This window comes from Schistocerca serialis, chromosome 11 (assembly GCF_023864345.2).
Source record: "Schistocerca serialis cubense isolate TAMUIC-IGC-003099 chromosome 11, iqSchSeri2.2, whole genome shotgun sequence".
Taxonomy (NCBI): Eukaryota; Metazoa; Arthropoda; class Insecta; order Orthoptera; family Acrididae; genus Schistocerca; species Schistocerca serialis.
Window position 1 is genome coordinate 211,745,549 of NC_064648.1, and position 17,854 is coordinate 211,763,402.

Below are 17,854 nucleotides of genomic sequence, written 5' to 3' on the forward strand. Positions count from 1 at the left end.
GATTATAATTTTAAATCTGTTTGTTTCAAAAAATGCTTTTAGGCACTATTGAAGTGTTAAAAGGAATTTGATTACGATTTCATCAGTTACTCCCTGGCAGCTACTTCCATGCTTACATAGTGTGATTAAATGTGTTTTGATGAATCACTAGTAAATAAAATAAATTCTTAAGAATATTCTTTGAAAACAAATCACGGTTCAGTGACGTTGCATTATTTTGCAACCCCTCGGCATTGTTCTCACTGTGGGAACTGAACCAGAGCACTATGGCGGTCTCGAGTCACGTGCGAATCTAAAAGTGAAAGGGCCAACGAGAGGGTAATGTACTCAACGCCACCACAGAACATTTTACTCAAAGCGTTTATGGTTCTCTCTGTCCCTGCAGCTGAATTGGAAAGCGTAGATGGCTGCAGCACGGAGCACCCAGATTCGATTCTCGGTGATGTCGAGCATCTTTCCTTGGCAGGAAGAATGGTGTGTGGGGTACTCAGCCACTTGATTCCAGCTGCTCGTCTGAGAAGTAGCGCCTCCGGAGTCTAGAAAGTCTGCGAAGCAACCGAGAGACCAGTGTGTTGGCTGTACGCCCTTCCATATCATATCTGTATGACGTCACAAGGCAGAGGAGGACACGGCGGCCGGTAGACAACTATTGGGCCTTCAGGGCTTCAGCGTGGTGCCAGTTCATAATTCTGAATTGGCTGCTGGCCGTAAAAATTTCAGCCCCCCAAAAGTGCGACAGAAGAAACGTCAAAATGGCATGAAGGTACTTAAAAACTTGCATATCCAGGTGACTGCCATTTACGCACAACCACACAAAGCAGGCATACGAGGTGTGGCTAGAAAAAAACCGTACTAGTACTGGTGAAACAATAAAACGAATGCAATAAGGCTGAAAGTCGCGTGGCCTGTCACGTGACTCTCGCTCGGCCTACTGCTCGAGTTTCATCTGCCTCCTGCACTCAGTCTGCCCGTGGCGTCTGTTTTAAGTAGTTGACGTTTTGTCTGTGCGTCGGAAAATGTTGAGTGTACAGAAAGAACTGCGTGTTAACATCAAATTTTGTTTCAAACTAGGAAAATCTGCAAGTCAAACGTTTGTAATGTTACAACAAGTGTACAGCGATGATTGTTTATCGCGAACACAAGTGTTTGAGTGGTTTAAACGATTTAAAGATGGCCGCGAAGACACCAGTGATGACACTCGCACTGGCAGACCATTGTCAGTAAAAACTGATGCAAACATTGAAAAAATCGGTAAACTTCTTCGACGAGATCGCCGTTTAACAATCAGAGCAGTATCTGAGTTAATAGGAGTTGACAAGGAAAGTGTTAGGCAGATTCTTCATGAAAGTTTCAACATGAACAAAGTGTGTTCAAAAATGGTTCCGAAGTGTCTCACAATTGAACAGAAGAAACGCCGAAGAATGATTTGTTCTGACATCCTGGAAAACATTGAAAGTGATCCCACCTTCTTACAAAATGTTATTACTTGCGATGAATCGTGGTTTTTTACTTTCGTTTCCGAAACTAAACGCTAATCGATGCATTGGAAAACTCCTGGCTCTCCACGACAAAAAAAAGCACGAATGTCAAAATCGAAATTCAAGGCAATGATGACTGTTTTTTTTTACATCAAAGGGATTGTGCACATTGATTGGGTACCAGAGGGACAAACAGTGAATCAGCATTACTACATTAGCGTCCTGGCTACCCTACGTGAGCGAGTACGGAGAAAACGGAACGATTTGTGGAGAAAAAAGTCATGGATCCTTCACCAAGACAATGCCCCAGCTCACAGTGCGTTGTCAGTGAAGACGTTTTTGGCAAAACACAACATTCCCATCTTAGATCATCCACCCTACTCACCTGATTTGGCCCCCTGTGACTTTTTTCTTTTCCCTAAAGTCAAGTCAGCTTTGAAAGGAATTAGATTTGAGACTGTTGAAGCAGTAAAAGGAAAAGCGACGGAAGTAATGTATGGACTTACCGAAAATGATCTGCAGCATTGCTATGAACAGTGGAAAATTCGTATGGAGCGGTGTAGAGACCGAGGAGGAGAGTACATTGAAGAAGATAACATGACATTGTAAATAATTGTAAATAAATGTTTTTTCCAGCATCAGTCCGGTTTTTTTCTAGCCGCACCTCGTATAAGGAAGGATTACGAAGCAGTATCGCGTTGTACGACTGTATTCGTGATTTCCTGTCAGGAAGGTCACAGTTCGTAGTAATAGGCGGAAAGTCAAAGAGTAAAACACAAGTAATATCCGGCGTTAGCCAACCAAGTGTTATAGGCCCTCTATTGTTCCTGATCTATATTAACGACATAGCAGACAATCTGAGTAGCCGTCTTATATGATACTGTCATTTACCGTCTTGTAAAGTCATCAGATGATCAAAACAACTTGCAAAATGATTTAGATAAGATATCTGTATGGTGAGAAAAGTGGCAATTGACACTGAATAAGGAAAAGTGTGAAGTTATTCACGTGAGTACTAAAAGAAATCAGCTAAATTTCGATTACGCGATAAGTCACACAAATCTGAAGGCTGTAAATTCAACTAAATACTTAGGGTTTGCAATTACAACTAACCTAAATTGGAACGATCACATAGATAATATTGTGGGTAGAGCAAGACCAAAGACTGTGTGATTCATTGGCAGAACACTTAGAAGGTGCAACAGGTCTACTAAAGAGACTGCTTACACCACGCTTGTCCGCCCTATCCTGGAGTATTGCTGTGCGGTGTGGGATCCGCATCAGGTGGGACTGACGGATGACAACGAAAAAGTACAAAAGAAGGGCAGCTCGTTTTGTATTATCGCGAAATACGGGAGATAGTGTCATAGACATGATACGCGAATTGGAGTGGCAATCATTAAAACAGAATCGTTGCGACGGAATCGTCTTATGAAATTTCAATCACCAGCTTCCTCCTCCGCTAGCGAAAACATTCAGTTGGCACCAACCTACATAGGGAGATATGATCATCACGATAAAATAAGAGAAATCAGGGCTCGCACGGAAAAATTTTAAGTGCTCGTTTTTCCCCCGTGCCGTTCGAGAGTGGAACGGTAGAGAGACAGCCTGAAGGTGGCTCATTGAACCCTCTGCCAGGCACTTTAGTGTGAATAGCAGAGTAACTACGTAGATGTAGATGTAGCAGGTCTCTCATTGAGAAATCTCATCTGAGCGTTGTTTGTTTGTCAGGAGATTGTGTCATGTCTCGATTAAGGATGGTTCAAATGGCTCTAAGCACTATGGGGCTTGACATCTGACGTCATCAGTCGCCTAGACTTAGACTACGTAAACCTGACTAACCTAAGGACATCACAGACATCCATGCCCGAGGCAGGATTCGAACCTGCGACCGTAGCTGTCGCGCGGTTCAGACTGAAGCGCCAAGAACCGCTCGGCCACAGTGGCCGGTTCCATTAAGGAAGAGCAATACTTTATAAAATGGGCTATTACACCGTGATCTAATGGATTTCACTTTAGAACCCAACGTTTCGTGCACATCTGAACAGGACCCCAAGCAGCATCGTAGCTTCTCTGAATGGCCGATTCACACCCTCGCTCGCTACTGACTACAGCAAAATTCCGCTCTGCTCAGTGGCGTCGGGTGACATATTTTGCGCGAGCCCAATTGGCAGTTGTCGTCTGTCGTCTTCCGCTGTTGGTGTCACCCCGTGGAGGAAGACTGGTGCACGTCTTCAGCAGCTGCGGAATCCAGATGTCATTCAATTTCACGCTCTCGTCCTTCCTACTGAAATTTCTGGGTTGTTTTGCAATCTCTATGGCCTCTCTGTATGGCCTAGCAGGGGTATCCTCTTGTGGCTGTCACTACTTGAGTCCTGTCAAAATGAATGTGGAGGTCCCGTGGCTGCAAAACACGATTCGCAACAGCTTATCTGTCAGTCTCCCCTCTTCTACAATTTCCCTGGTGATCTTCTCCTCGTTTTTGGGCTTCTTTTTACACAGTACCGGCCATTAAAATTGCTCCATCGAGAAGAAATTCAGACGGTAAACGGGTATTCATTGGACAAATATACTAGAGCTGACAGGTGATTACATTTTGACGCAATTTGGGTGCATAGATCCTGAGAAATCAGTGCCCAGAACAACCACCTCTGGCCGTAATAACGGCTTTGGTACGCCTGGGCATTGAGTCAAACAGACCTCGGATGGCGTGTACAGGTACAGCTGCCGATGCAGCTTCAACACGATACCACAGTTCATCGAGAGTAGTGACTGGCGTACTGTGACGAGCCAGTTGCTCGGCCACCATTGAACAGACGTTTTCAGTTGGTGAAAGATCTGGAGAATGTTCTGGCCAGGGCAGCAGTCGAACGTTTTCTGTATCCAGAAAGGCACGTACAGGACCTGCAACATGTGGTAGTGCATTATCCTGCTGAAATGTAGGGTTTCGCAGGGATCGAATGAGGGTAGAGCCACGGGTCGTAACACATCTGAAACTTAACGTACACCGTTCAAAGTGCCGTCAATGCGAACAAGAGGTGACCGAGACGTGTAACCAATGGCACCCCATACAATCACTCCAGGTGATACGCCAGTATGGCGATGACGAATATACGCTTCCAATGTGCGTTCACCGCGATGTCGCCAAACATGGATGCATCCGAAAAAATGACGTTTTGCCATTCGTGCACAAAGGTTCGTCGTCGAGTACACCATCGCAGGCGCTGCTGTCTATCATGCAGCGTCAGGGGTAACCGCAGCCACGGTCTCCAAGCTGACAGTCCGTGCTGCTGCAAACGTCGTCGAACTGTTCCTGGACATGGTTGTTGCAAACGTCCCCATCTGTTGACTCAGGGATCGAGACGTGGCTGCACGATCCGTTACAGCCGTGCGGATAAGATGCCTGTCATCTCGACTGCTAGTGATACGAGGCCGTCGGGCTCCTGCACGGCGTTCCGTATTACCCTCCTGAACCCACCATATTCGGCTAACAGTCATTGGATCTCGACCAACGCGAGCAGCAATGTCGCGATACGATAAACCGCAATCCCGATAGGCTACAATCCGACCTTTATCAAAGTTGGAAACGTGACGGTACGCATTTCTCCTCCTTACACGAGGCATCACAACAACGTTTCACCAGGCAACGCCCGTCAACTGCTGTTTGTGTATGAGAAATCGGTTGGAAACTTTCCTCATGTCAGCACGTTGTAGGTGTCGCCACCGGCGCCAATCTTGTGTGAATGCTCTGAAAAGCTAATCATTTGCATATCACAGCATCTTCTTCTTGGCGGTTAAATTTCGCGTCTGTAGCACGTCATCCTCGTGGTGTAGCAATTTTAATGGCCAGTAGTGTAGTATCCACGTACACCTCCCCACAGCTACACGGAATCCTGTAAATCCCAGTTTTTTCCGCGGGTGGCGAAGATCCTTGGCCGATTTATGATGTATCTTCCTTGTTGGTGTGTAGATTACGGCGATGTTTCTCTTTTTCAAGAATTTTTCTATGCAGTGTGTAACGTCCTTAATGAATGGCAAGAACTTTCGATTTCACCGGCGCATGGGGCATCCCTATGGTTTCTACGCTGTGGTCTTAACGCTCTTTTCATTTCAGCGAGCTGCGCGGGGTAGCCGCGCGGTCCAGGGCGCCTTGTCACGGTCCGAGCGGCTGCCCACGTCTGAGGTCAGAGTCCTCCCTCGGGCATGGGTGTGCGTGTTGTCCTTAGCGTGAGTTACTTTAACTTACATTAAGTAGTGAGTAAGCCTAGGGACCGATGACCTCAGCAGTTTGGTCCCAAAGGACTTTACCACAGATTTCGATTTCAGCTTACAAATAACCATTCTTGAGCAATCAATTGCTGATTCTGCGTCAAGCAGCTCGGGTGCAGATTTATCTTGCTCTATCCGCCAACGTCTTTTTTGTGGGTGGTGGTTCGAATCCCTGTGTAGGTAACTGTTTGTGTGCGTGGGTTTTCGGTAAATCGTGTAGCCCCAGCTAGTATCTTCTTTCTTGAAAACTTGGTGAGATCCAGTTGACCACGGCATAACTGGCCGGACCAACGGCCGTGCCGCAGTGGTATCACCGGTTCCCGTCAGATCACCGAAGTTAAGCGCTGTCGGGCTGGGCTAGCACTTGGATGGGTGACCATCCAGTCTGCCGAGCGCTGTTGGCAAGCGGGGTGCACTCAGCCCTTGTGACGCAAACTGAGGAGCTACTTGATTGAGAAGTAGCGGCTCTGGTTTCGCAAAGTGGTAAAACGGCCGGGAGAGCGGTATGCTGAACACATGCCCCTATGTATCCGCATCCAGTGACACCTTGAGGATGTCACGGCGGCCTGTGGGTACCGTTGGGCCTCCATGGCTTGTTCGAGCAGAGTTTAGTTTCTATTTTATTAATTGTGACTTTTCAGCCGTGAAAATTTTCATTTTACAAGGAGAAGAAATTCCTACCAGCAGGTGTCAGTATTAGACCAGCGGCAGCACGGTGGCCAGTGGGGACCGTGGGTTATAGTTCTGCGATGTTGACGCTCGCATCCCAAGCGACTGGAAAAAAGTGCAGATGACTCCAGTATATATGACAAGGGTAAAAGGACTCGCAAAATTACAGGCCAATATCCGTAACTTCTGTTTGCTGCACAATCCTTGAAGGTATTCTCTCTTCGGATATAATGAACTTTCTTGAGACAGAGAAAAATATGTCCACGAATCAGCATGGTTTTAGAACGCACCGTTCGTGCGAAACTCAGCTCGTCCTTTTCTCACATCGTATACTGACAAGGGAACCTCCCCATCGCACCCCCCTCAGATTTAGTTATATGTTGTCACAGTGGATAGGCCTTGATAAACTGAACACAGATCAATTGAGAAAACAGGAAGAAGTTGTGTGGAACTGTGAAAAAATGAGCAAAATATACAGACTGAGTAGTCAATGGGCCACATAAGCACCATAATGGACTCGATGAGATCAGGAGCGCCGTGGTCCCGTGGTAGCGTGAGCAGCTGGAAAACGAAAGGTCCTTGGTTCAAGTCTCCCCTCGACTAAAAATTTTACTTTCTTTACTTTTGCATAGTTATTATCGGTCCGTTCGTTCATTGACATCTCTGTTCACTGTAATAAGTTTAGTGTCTGTGTTTTACGACCGCATCGCAAAACCGTGCGATTAGTAGACGAAAGGACGTGCCTCTCCAATCGGAACCGAGAAAATTTGATCGCAAGGTCATAGGTCAACCGATTCCTCCACAGGAAAACACGTCTGATATATTCTATACGACACTGGTGACGGCATGTGCGTCACATGACAGGAATATGTTGTCGACCCACCTAACTTGCACACTTGGCGAATGGGTAAAAAAATTCTTCTACCTTGCCCGATTTAGGTTTTCTTGTGGATGTGATAATCACTCCCAAAAAAGTGATGAAAACATAAGAGTTTGTCACATAAACTGAAAATAAAAAATTAAACTTTTCACTCGACGGAAGATTTGAACCAAGGACCTTTCGTTCCGCAGCTGCTCACGTTACCACGACACCACGGCGCACTTGCGTTCCTGTCGTCCTTAATGTTGCCTATCTTCCCTTGAACTACTCAGTTTGTATACTTTGCTTATTTTTTCACAGTTCCACACAACTTCTTCCTGTTTTCTCAATTGATCTGTGTTCAGTTTTTCAAGGCCTATCCACTGTGCCAACTTATAACTACATCTGAGAGGGGTGCGATGGGGAGGTTCCCTAGTGAGAACTATGGATGAAAGACAACAGGCGGATTCGATATTTCTAGATTTCCGTAACCATTTGACACGTTGCCCCATTGGAGGCTGTTAACGACGGTACGAGCGTATGGAATAAGTTGTCAGATGTGTGAGTGACTCGAAGACTTCTTAAGTAACAGCACCCAGTACGTTGTCCTCCACGGCGAGTGTTCATCAGAGTCAAGGGTAACATCAGGAGTGCCCCAGGGAAGTGTGACAGGACCTCTGTTGTTCTCTGTATGCGTCAGTGATTTGGCCGACAGGGTGGGCAGCAGTCTGCGGTTGTTTACTGATGATGGCGCGGTGTACGGTAAGGTTTAGAAGTTGAGTGACTGTAGGGAGATACGAGATGATTTAGACAAAATTTCCAGTTGGTATGATGAATGGCAGCTAGCCCTAAACGTGGAAAAAAGTAAGTTAATGCGGATAAATTGGAATATCAAATTTCCGGATACAGTATTAATAGTGTTGTGCTTGACACAGTCAAGTCGTTTAAACAGCCGGGAGAAATGTTGCAAAGCGATATGAGCATGTGAGAACTGTGGTAGGCAAAATGGATGGTGGACTTCGGTTTATTGGGAGAATTTTAGGAGTGACAGGTTCACCTGTAAAGGAGACGCCATATAGAACACTGGTGCGACTTGTTCTTGAGTACTGGTCAAGTGTTTGGGATCCGCAGCAGATCGGATTAAAGGACGACATCGAAGCAATTCAGAGGCCGGCTGCTAGATTTGTTACCGGTGGGCTGAAGCAACACTCAAATATTAAGGAGATATTTCAGGAACTCAATTTGGAATCACTGGAAGGAAGGCAATGTTCTTCTCGAGAAACGCTATTCAGAAAATTTAGAGAACCAGAATTTGAAGCTGACTGCCGAACTGTTCTACTGTCGCCAACACATGCGTGTAGGGACCACGAAGATAAGGTTCGACAAACTGAAGCTCATATGTAGACACATACACTCCTGGAAATGGAAAAAAGAACACATTGACACCGGTGTGTCAGACCCACCATACTTGCTCCGGACACTGCGAGAGGGCTGTACAAGCAATGATCACACGCACGGCACAGCGGACACACCAGGAACCGCGGTGTTGGCCGTTGAATGGCGCTAGCTGCGCAGCATTTGTGCACCGCCGCCGTCAGTGTCAGCCAGTTTGCCGTGGCATACGGAGCTCCATCGCAGTCTTTAACACTGGTAGCATGCCGCGACAGCGTGGACGTGAACCGTACGTGCAGTTGACGCCGAATTGCTCAACACGTGGGGCGTGAGGTCTCCACAGTACATCGATGTTGTCGCCAGTGGTCGGCGGAAGGCGCACGTGCCCGTCGACCTGGGACCGGACCGCAGCGACGCACGGATGCACGCCAAGACCGTGGGACCCTACGCAGTGCCGTAGGGGACCGCACCGCCACTTCCCAGCAAATTAGGGACACTGTTGCTCCTGGGGTATCGGCGAGGACCATTCGCAACCGTCTCCATGAAGCTGAGCTACGGTCCCGCACACCGTTAGGCCGTCTTCCGCTCACGCCCCAACATCGTGCAGCCCGCCTCCAGTGGTGTCGCGACAGGCGTGAATGGAGGGACGAATGGAGACGTGTCGTCTTCAGCGATGAGAGTCGCTTCTGCCTTGGTGCCAATGATGGTCGTATGCGTGTTTGGCGCCGTGCAGGTGAGCGCCACAATCAGGACTGCACACGACCAACGCACACAGGGCCAACACCCGGCAGCATGGTGTGGGGAGCGATCTCCTACACTGGCCGTACACCACTGGTGATCGTCGAGGGGACACTGAATAGTGCACGGTACATCCAAACCGTCATCGAACCCATCGTTCTACCATTCCTAGACCGGCAAGGGAACTTGGTGTTCCAACAGGACAATGCACTCCGCATGTATCCCGTGCCACCCAACGTGCTCTAGAAGGTGTAAGTCAACTACCCTGGCCAGCAAGATCTCCGGATCCGTCCCCCATTGAGCATGTTTGGGACTGGACGAAGCGTCATCTCACGCGGTCTGCACGTCCAGCACGAACACTGGTCCAACTGAGGCGCCAGGTGGAAATGGCATGGCAAGCCGTTCCACAGGACTACATCCAGCATCTCTACGATCGTCTCCATGGGAGAATAGCAGCCTGCATTGCTGCGAAAGGTGGATATACACTGTACTAGTGCCGACATTGTGCATGCTCTGTTGCCTGTGTCTATGTGCCTGTGGTTCTGTCAGTGTGATCATGTGATGTATCTGACCCCAGGAATGTGTCAATAAAGTTTCCCCTTCCTGGGACAATGAATTCACGGTGTTCTTATTTCAATTTCCAGGAGTGTAGATAGTCGTTTTTCCCTCGCTCTCTCAGCAAGTGGAACAGGAAAGGAAATGACAAATAGTGACATAGGATACCCTCCGCCATGCACCGTACGATGGCTTGCGGAGAATCTGTGTAGCTGCAGATCTAGTGCACTTTCCTCAATTTTTTCAAAACTCGTCTTTTACCGCTGTTTTCTCTTTTGCGGACCACATTCCTTCTTCTTAAACTCGTCTTTGATGCGTCAATCCATCTTGCTATATGTCTACCTCTTGTCCTCAAACTTAATCTCTGTCATAAGTTTTCTTCCATTCTCTTTACGTGTGCAAAAGCTTTTCACCTATTCTTCTCAGTTTTCGCCCTCATCTTTTCTACTTCCATTTCATTCGTAACATCTTCATTTCTCACCCTGTCCCTTCTCGTTTTCCTTAACATACTACTTAGGAAATTCATTTAACAGGCTTGGATTCGAGACTCCACTCCTTATCACTGTCCGGGTCTGAGTTGTATATGTCAGAATGGATGTAATGTACGTCTTGTACAGGACTGTCTTACACTTCATTGACCGAGCGAGGTGGCGCAGTGGTTAGACACTGGACTCGCATTCGGGAGGACGACGGTTCAATCCCGCATCCGGCCATCCTGATTTAGGTTTTCCGTGATTTTCCTAAGTCACTCCAGGCAAATGTCGGGATGGTTCCTCTGAAAGGGCACGGCCGACTTCTTTCCCTAAACCGATGAGACCGATGACCACGCTGTCTGGTCTCCTTCCCCAAACAAACAACCAACCAACACTTCATTGGCACCTCCCTTCTCCAGAATAAGCACGTCACACACTGGTAAAATGCATTGCTCTGTTGTACACTGCCGCTAACATCTGTCTCCATTCTTCCATTTTCCGTTATCACACTTCCTGGATATTTAAAGTTTCCCACAATTTCAGTACCCTGTCCTTCAATGTTAATTTTCCCCTTGCCTTCCCTGTCTCACCTGGTTACCACCATAGTCTCGCTCTTCTCAACGCTGTCTGCCCCCAAATCACCTGCAATTTAATGGTGTATTTTTCCTGCTATACTGTATAACATTTCGTTTGTTTGCTATCCTTGCAGGTCTTCCACTTTTAACGCCCACCACTGTAGACAAATTGCACAGACATACCACCATTCTAATCACGGTCTTCACTGACTTGAATGTCAACTTCACTATCAGTAGTCTCTTCATGGCACGCAGCATTTTAGCCGCTGTTCTCTCAAAGTACGTTGTCAATACTGGGCATCTTGTCAGATGGAGTGAGAGTAAGATCATCCTCTAAAAAACGCTCGAGATACGTGTAGAGTTTTCGGAGACAGTCTGTAAGCGACGGTATTCGGCGCCTCTAGTTTTTAAGTCAGACCTCCTTGTATAACGACTACAATAAGAGTCGACGGGAGAGCATCCCTGCCAGCTTAGTAGTGCTTTGACAGCTTTGAAATACCAAGCGCAAACGTCTTGCAGGCGGAAACAGTAGTCATCTGTAGAACTGCGACAACACTACGGTGCTTCTACACAAACGTATTTTTATGTCTTTATTTATTATTGTAGATCAGACGCCGTCGTCTTGTGAATCTAAGGCCGGTAGTTATTTTCTGTAAATTTCAATTTGACGCTGAGTGTACAATAGATAGTGTATTCTCCAATCATTACTTAAAAATTTCTGGTTTATTATGATTGCTTTAAAGCAATTACATACTTTCTCTCAAAACTACACCTCACACTCATCCGTTTGGTAACCCCTTTTTCGTATTCCCACTCTTCATTTGGCTATGGAAACTCAGGCAAGAATTCATTGTGTACTTGTTTCTCCAATGACCAATTTTCTTAATTACTCTGATTAATTTAAAGCAATAAATTCTTGTCATGTAAAACTAGACTTCACATTAGTCATGCAAGCACATCCAAAGGAACATTTGATTGAAATATACACACACCATAAAATACAGACATTGCCCTAATATCCTTCACGCCAAAGCAAGGCAATCTTGCAAGAAAAATATTGTCCCTCCCTATGCAGAATTAATACCATTTTTATGCGAGCAGTACGGTCCATAGATACTACGACATATTGAAGATTGGATCTGGTCATGAGTCGTGCACAGATGTCCAAAGTGCTCACGGGAAGTGGGAGATCTGTATTCGAGTCCCGATCTGGCACAAATTTACATATGTTACTAGTAAACAGTATAGCTGGTGTACAATTGTATTAACAATTTCCCAATACATTTTATAATTTGGTATCTTATTTGTTCATGTAACACTCTGCATTTGCCTACTACAGTTCAGACAAGAACTCATTGCGTGACGATTATCCAATCACTAATTATGAATTCCTTGATTACTATGATTACCTTAAGGCAATTGAACCTTTTTCTCGTTACACTGGAATTCGCACTGGTCTTTTTGATACTACACTGCTCCACTTCCCACTCTTCGTTTGGTTTTCAGAATTCAGTCAATAATTCATTGTGTTGTTTTTCCAATCACTAATTATGATTTGCTTAATTACCCTAATTTAAAGAAGTTTAATGTTTTCTTGTTAACCTAGACCTCATGCTGGTTACTTTGACACTACATTGATTTATTTCCCACTCTTCGTTTCACTATAAAATATTGGACAAATATTCATTACATAGTTGCTTTCCATAATTACTAATTACGATATTGTTAATTCCTATGATTATGGCTCAAATGATTCAAATGGCTCTGAGCACTATGCGGCTTAACTTGTGAGGTCATCAGCCGCCTAGAACTTAGAACTACTTAAAGCTAACCAACCTAAGGACATCACACACATCCATGCCCGAGGCAGGATTCGAACCTGCGACCATATTGGTCGCGCGGTTCCAGACTGCAGCGCCTAGAACCGCTCTGCCACCCCGGCCGGCCCGGCCAGAGAATATGTAAGTGTCTGTGTGTGATGGTTCCACATACTTTGGTTCACAAATATCGGTTCAATGAATGGTAGCGACAGTTAAGCTAACTTTTGCGTAGAGCTTAAGCAGAATTCTGCTGGGCCAGAGAGACGTTAGGTACACCGGTCAGCAGTACTGTAGAGATTGATACAGGTAGCCAGGATGTATTTCCTGTGAACATTTCCACTGGTACCTATGGACTCCAAGCTGGAAGCATGGCACGGGATTGTCCTCTGTGGCTTCAGTAAGTGAGGGTGTCTGTTCAGGTTGCAAGAGGTCCGAGCAGATGTAATTTCGATGTATTGCTCATGCGCTGCCTGCGATATGCAAGGTCTCTGACCAGAGAGCAGTGTTGACTGCAGTAGGAACTGTGTAGCTGTAGCAGTAAGTTGTTGCTAGTCTGCAGTCTGCTCTGGTCTGGTCTGGTCTGGTGTATCGTGTTGGCTGGGCCGGTCGCGGTGCAGCGATGTCGGAGGCTGAGTATTATTGTATAAGGTAAAAAAGCAGTCTCGCGCATATCTAGTAATGTCATCTCAAGTCCCATGTAAATGTTATAAAACTCTCGTAATAATAATCTTCCTCATAAAAAGTAACTTTTAACAACCATTCATTTCAATTTAAAGAATTTACTAATTTCTCCCATCCATGATCATCCCGATTATTGCAATAGAAAAATCAGTTGCTTCCTTTCATAAATGACAGATAGGTCGGCCAGCATTGCACAGAGCTGTGCCGGAAAAATTCATTGTAAGAGCAGATATATCCGGCGACTTCATTGAGGTAAGAATTTTTCCTTTTTTTTATTTAGAATGATCTTTCAGGGCCATGACGCAGCACTGCTGTCGTCCAAAATTTACCAGGTTAAATTCACAGTGAATTATTGAAAAGTCATAAGTGAGCGACAATTTAATTGAGAGGTTAGGTACATTGTTTTATTACCAGGTTACTGAATTTATTTTCTTATTGGGACGTTACACTGAATGTGAACGACATAATTATAATTTTTACTGTTGAGAGGTTTAGGAATTTTTCTGTTTTGAGGTTACGCTAAATGTGAATGAATTTTGAGCTTAGATTAAATCAGAAAGAATTTTGTGAGTAGATTAAGTGTAAACGAATTGTGTGTGGAGGTTAATGTGAAAAGAATTTTGTAAGGAGGTTATAAATGTAAATGATTTTTGTGGGGAGGTTACACTGTGAAAGATTTTTGTTTTGAGGTTACACTAAATTAGAATTATATTCATATTATTTACATTAAATTTTGTGGGGAGGTTACAAGGTCATCTCTAGTAATGTATACTACTGTCCTATAGTACCGCACGTCCCTAAAGAATTTTGAAAATTTTGGTACACGCATAAGTTGTATAGGTTAATTGCACATGCCATGTCACCGATGATATTGAAGTTAAATAGTAAATATTTTGATGAAATTTACATTAGGTTTGGTCATACTGTACAATGGCAACGGACCTTCCGCAGTGTGAGCTCCGGTTCTCGTCAGATCGATGAAGTTAAGCGCTGTCGGACTGGGCTAGCACAGCATGTATTGGGAATACATAGCGTGCTGTCACCGCCAGACACCACACTTGCTAGGTGGTAGCCTTTAAATCGGCCGCGGTCCGTTAGTATACGTCGGACCCGCGTGTCGCCACTATCAGTGATTGCAGACCGAGCGCCGCCACACGGCAGGTCGACTTCCTAGCACTCGCCCCAGTTGTACAACCGACTTTGATAGCGGTGGTTCACTGACTACTTACGCTCTCATTTGCCGAGACGACAGTTTAGCATAGCCTTCAGCTACGTCATTTGCTACGACCTAGCAAGGCGCCATATTCAGTTCTCGTATTCTGAACAGATAATATTGTGACTCATGTACCGTCAAGAGCGACGTTCATCATTAATGGATTAAAGTTGAGTATGAAGCTAATTACGTCCGCTTTCTGAACTCTAATTCCTTGTCATGTTCCAGACCTCAAGTCAATATCGTCCTTCCCTCCTCACGTCAACCTGCGTGACCTAAAACGCGCGCATTTCGGCCTCCATTAGTAACACGGTGTTGGCTCTTCTGCCAACACTACACATAGAAAGAAGGATCCTTTATTATATGACTATATGATAGCGGAACAAACACTGGTAGCAGTTAATTCTGTAAAATATCTGGGAGTATGTGTGCGGAACGATTTGAAGTGGAATGATGATATAAAATTAATTGTTGGTAAGGCGGGTACCAGGTTGAGATTCATTGGGAGAGTCCTTAGAAAATGTAGTCCATCAACAGAGGAGGTGGCTTACAAAACACTCGTTCGACCTATACTTGAGTATTGCTCATCAGTGTGGGATCCGTACCAGGTCGGGTTGACCGAGATGATAGAGAAGATCCAGAGAAGAGCGGCGTGTTTCGTCACAGGGTTATTTGGTAAGCGTGATAGCGTTACGGAGATGTTTAGCAAACTCAAGTGGCAGACTCTGCAAGAGAGGCGCTCTGCATCGCGGTGTAGCTTGCTGTCCAGGTTTCGAGAGGGTGCGTTTCTGGATGAGGTATCGAATATATTGCTTCCCCCTACTTATACCTCCCGAGGAGATCACGAATGTAAAATTAGAATGATTCGAGCGCGCACGGAGGCTTTCCGACAGTTGTTCTTCCCGCGAACCATACACATCGCATTCCTTGTACCTGCGGCATGGCATATATTGGTCAAACTATCAGCACCGTGGAGGACCGATGTACTGAGCATAAACGGTACACACGATTACAGCAGCCAAGTAGATCTCCTATTGCCGAACATTGCTTGGATACTGCTCACCCCATGCTCTATAACAACACCGAGATTTTGGCATGCGCGCCCAGCTATTGGGACAGTGTTAGTAACGAGACAGTTGAGATTAAATTAGCGAGTAACCTTGTAAACAGGGATGAAGGTTTCTGTTTAAACTCTGTTTGGAATCCGGCTCCCTCCCTTGTCAAAAAACAGAGGGACAGAGTCAATGCTACCTTAGCTTCGTAGTCTCACTATCGATCTCTGACTCTGGTCATCTTTGGTGTCACTAGTGTTCAGTGTGTGTTATCTTTCCTGCATCACTTTGAGAACAGAGGTTTTATGTTTGTCTACACATCGCTTGTCCGTTGCAATTTGCTCGTTGAAAATGGCGGGGTGTACTCCCGCCGAAATATCGGCGGTCGCTGAAAATATTGCCTGGCTGAATGTCCGTAAGTTGTTCCAATACTCGTATTCTATGCCCCCGGAGCGAAGAAATGCGTGTGCGCCGGCTACGTGGTAAATTTTCCGTATTTCCTATCGCCATCAGCTTCCGTCGATTTCGAGAAGCAGCTGACCTCTGACAGTTTACTCTCTTCGCTACTTCAGTGTTGATTACGACTTCGTTCTGTAAAACCTCAAAGCATTTTGTCTTTAAAGGAGTTAATTCATGAGTTTCTTCACAACGGTAAATGCAAACACGCACAGAAGGAAGAAAATTTTAAAAAATCCAGCTGTACTTTCAGATCGGTGCTAGTGAAAGTCAGACCTCATTTCGGCAGTATGAGATCTCATGGTTACTAGGTCTTGTCACAAGGAACCCGCCCCAAAGAAAGTAAATACATACACATTAACTAACAAAAGAACACCACTGCAATCAATGGCGCTCAATAGTTTAGAACCGTAGTGTTAGGAAGGTGGAACGACTGGTTTAGTTTGAGATGCTAATGCGTTTCTATGTGACGTAGCCATGGTAAATCGTACCATAGAATTTATTTCATTTAAGGAGTATATTTCTTTTTTTTGAGTCATCAGTCTGGCTTGATGTGGTATGCCACGAATTCCTCTCCTACGCCAACCTCTTCTACATCTACATCTACATTTATACTCCGCAAGCCAACCAACGGTGTGTCGCGGAGGGCACTTTACGTTCCACTGTCATTACCTCCCTTTCCTGTTCCAGTCGCGTACGGTTCGCGGGAAGAACGACTGCCGGAAAGCCTCCCAGCGCGCTCGAATATCTCTAATTTTACATTCGTGATCTCCTCGGGAGCTATAATCAGAGGGAAGTAATATATATTCGATACCTCATCCAGAAACGCACCCTCTCGAAACCTGGACAGCAAGCTACACCGCAATGCAGAGCGCCTCTTGCAAAGTCTGCCACTCGAGTTTGCTAAACATCTCCGTAACGCTATCACGGTTACCAACTAACACTGTCACGAAAAGCGTCGCTCTTCTCTGGATCTCCTCTATCTCCTCTGTCAACCCGACATGGTACGGATCCCACACTGATGAGCAATACTCAAGTATAGGTCGAACGAGTGTTTTGTAAGCCACCTCCTTTGTTGATGGACTACATTTTCTAAGGACTCTCCCAATGAATCTCAACCTGGTGCCCGCCTTACCAACAATTAATTTTCTACGATCATTCCACTTCAAATCGTTCCGCACGCATACTCCCACCTATTTTACAGAAATAACTGCTGCCAGTGTTTGTTCCGCTATCATATAATCATACAATAAAGGATCCTTCTTTCTATATATTCGCAATACATTACATTTGTCTATGTTAAGGGTCAGTTGTCACTCCCTGCACCAAGTGCCTATCCGCTGCAGATCTTCCTGCATTTCGCTGCAATTTTCTAATGCTGCACCTTCTCTGTATACTACAGCATCATCCGCGAAAAGCCGCATGGAACTTTCGACACTATCTACTAAGTCATTTATATATATTGCGAAAAGCAATGGTCCCATAACACTCTTCTTTGGCGCGCCAGAGGTTACTTTATTGTCTGTGGACGTCTCTCCATTGAGAACAATATACTGTGTTCTGTTTGCTAAAAACTCTTCAATCCAGCCACACAGCTGGTCTGATATTCCGTAGGCTCTTACTT

General features: G+C 45.4%; 1 protein-coding gene and 1 pseudogene across 1 annotated transcript in view; one reads left to right on the forward strand and one right to left on the reverse strand.

Moving 5' to 3' along the window:
* Positions 1-17,854, reverse strand: part of LOC126426664 (voltage-gated potassium channel subunit beta-2) — a 718,526-nt gene that overhangs the window by 684,597 nt on the left and 16,075 nt on the right. The gene's annotated exons all lie outside the window — the stretch shown is intronic.
* Positions 6,034-6,151, forward strand: LOC126427480 (5S ribosomal RNA; annotated as a pseudogene).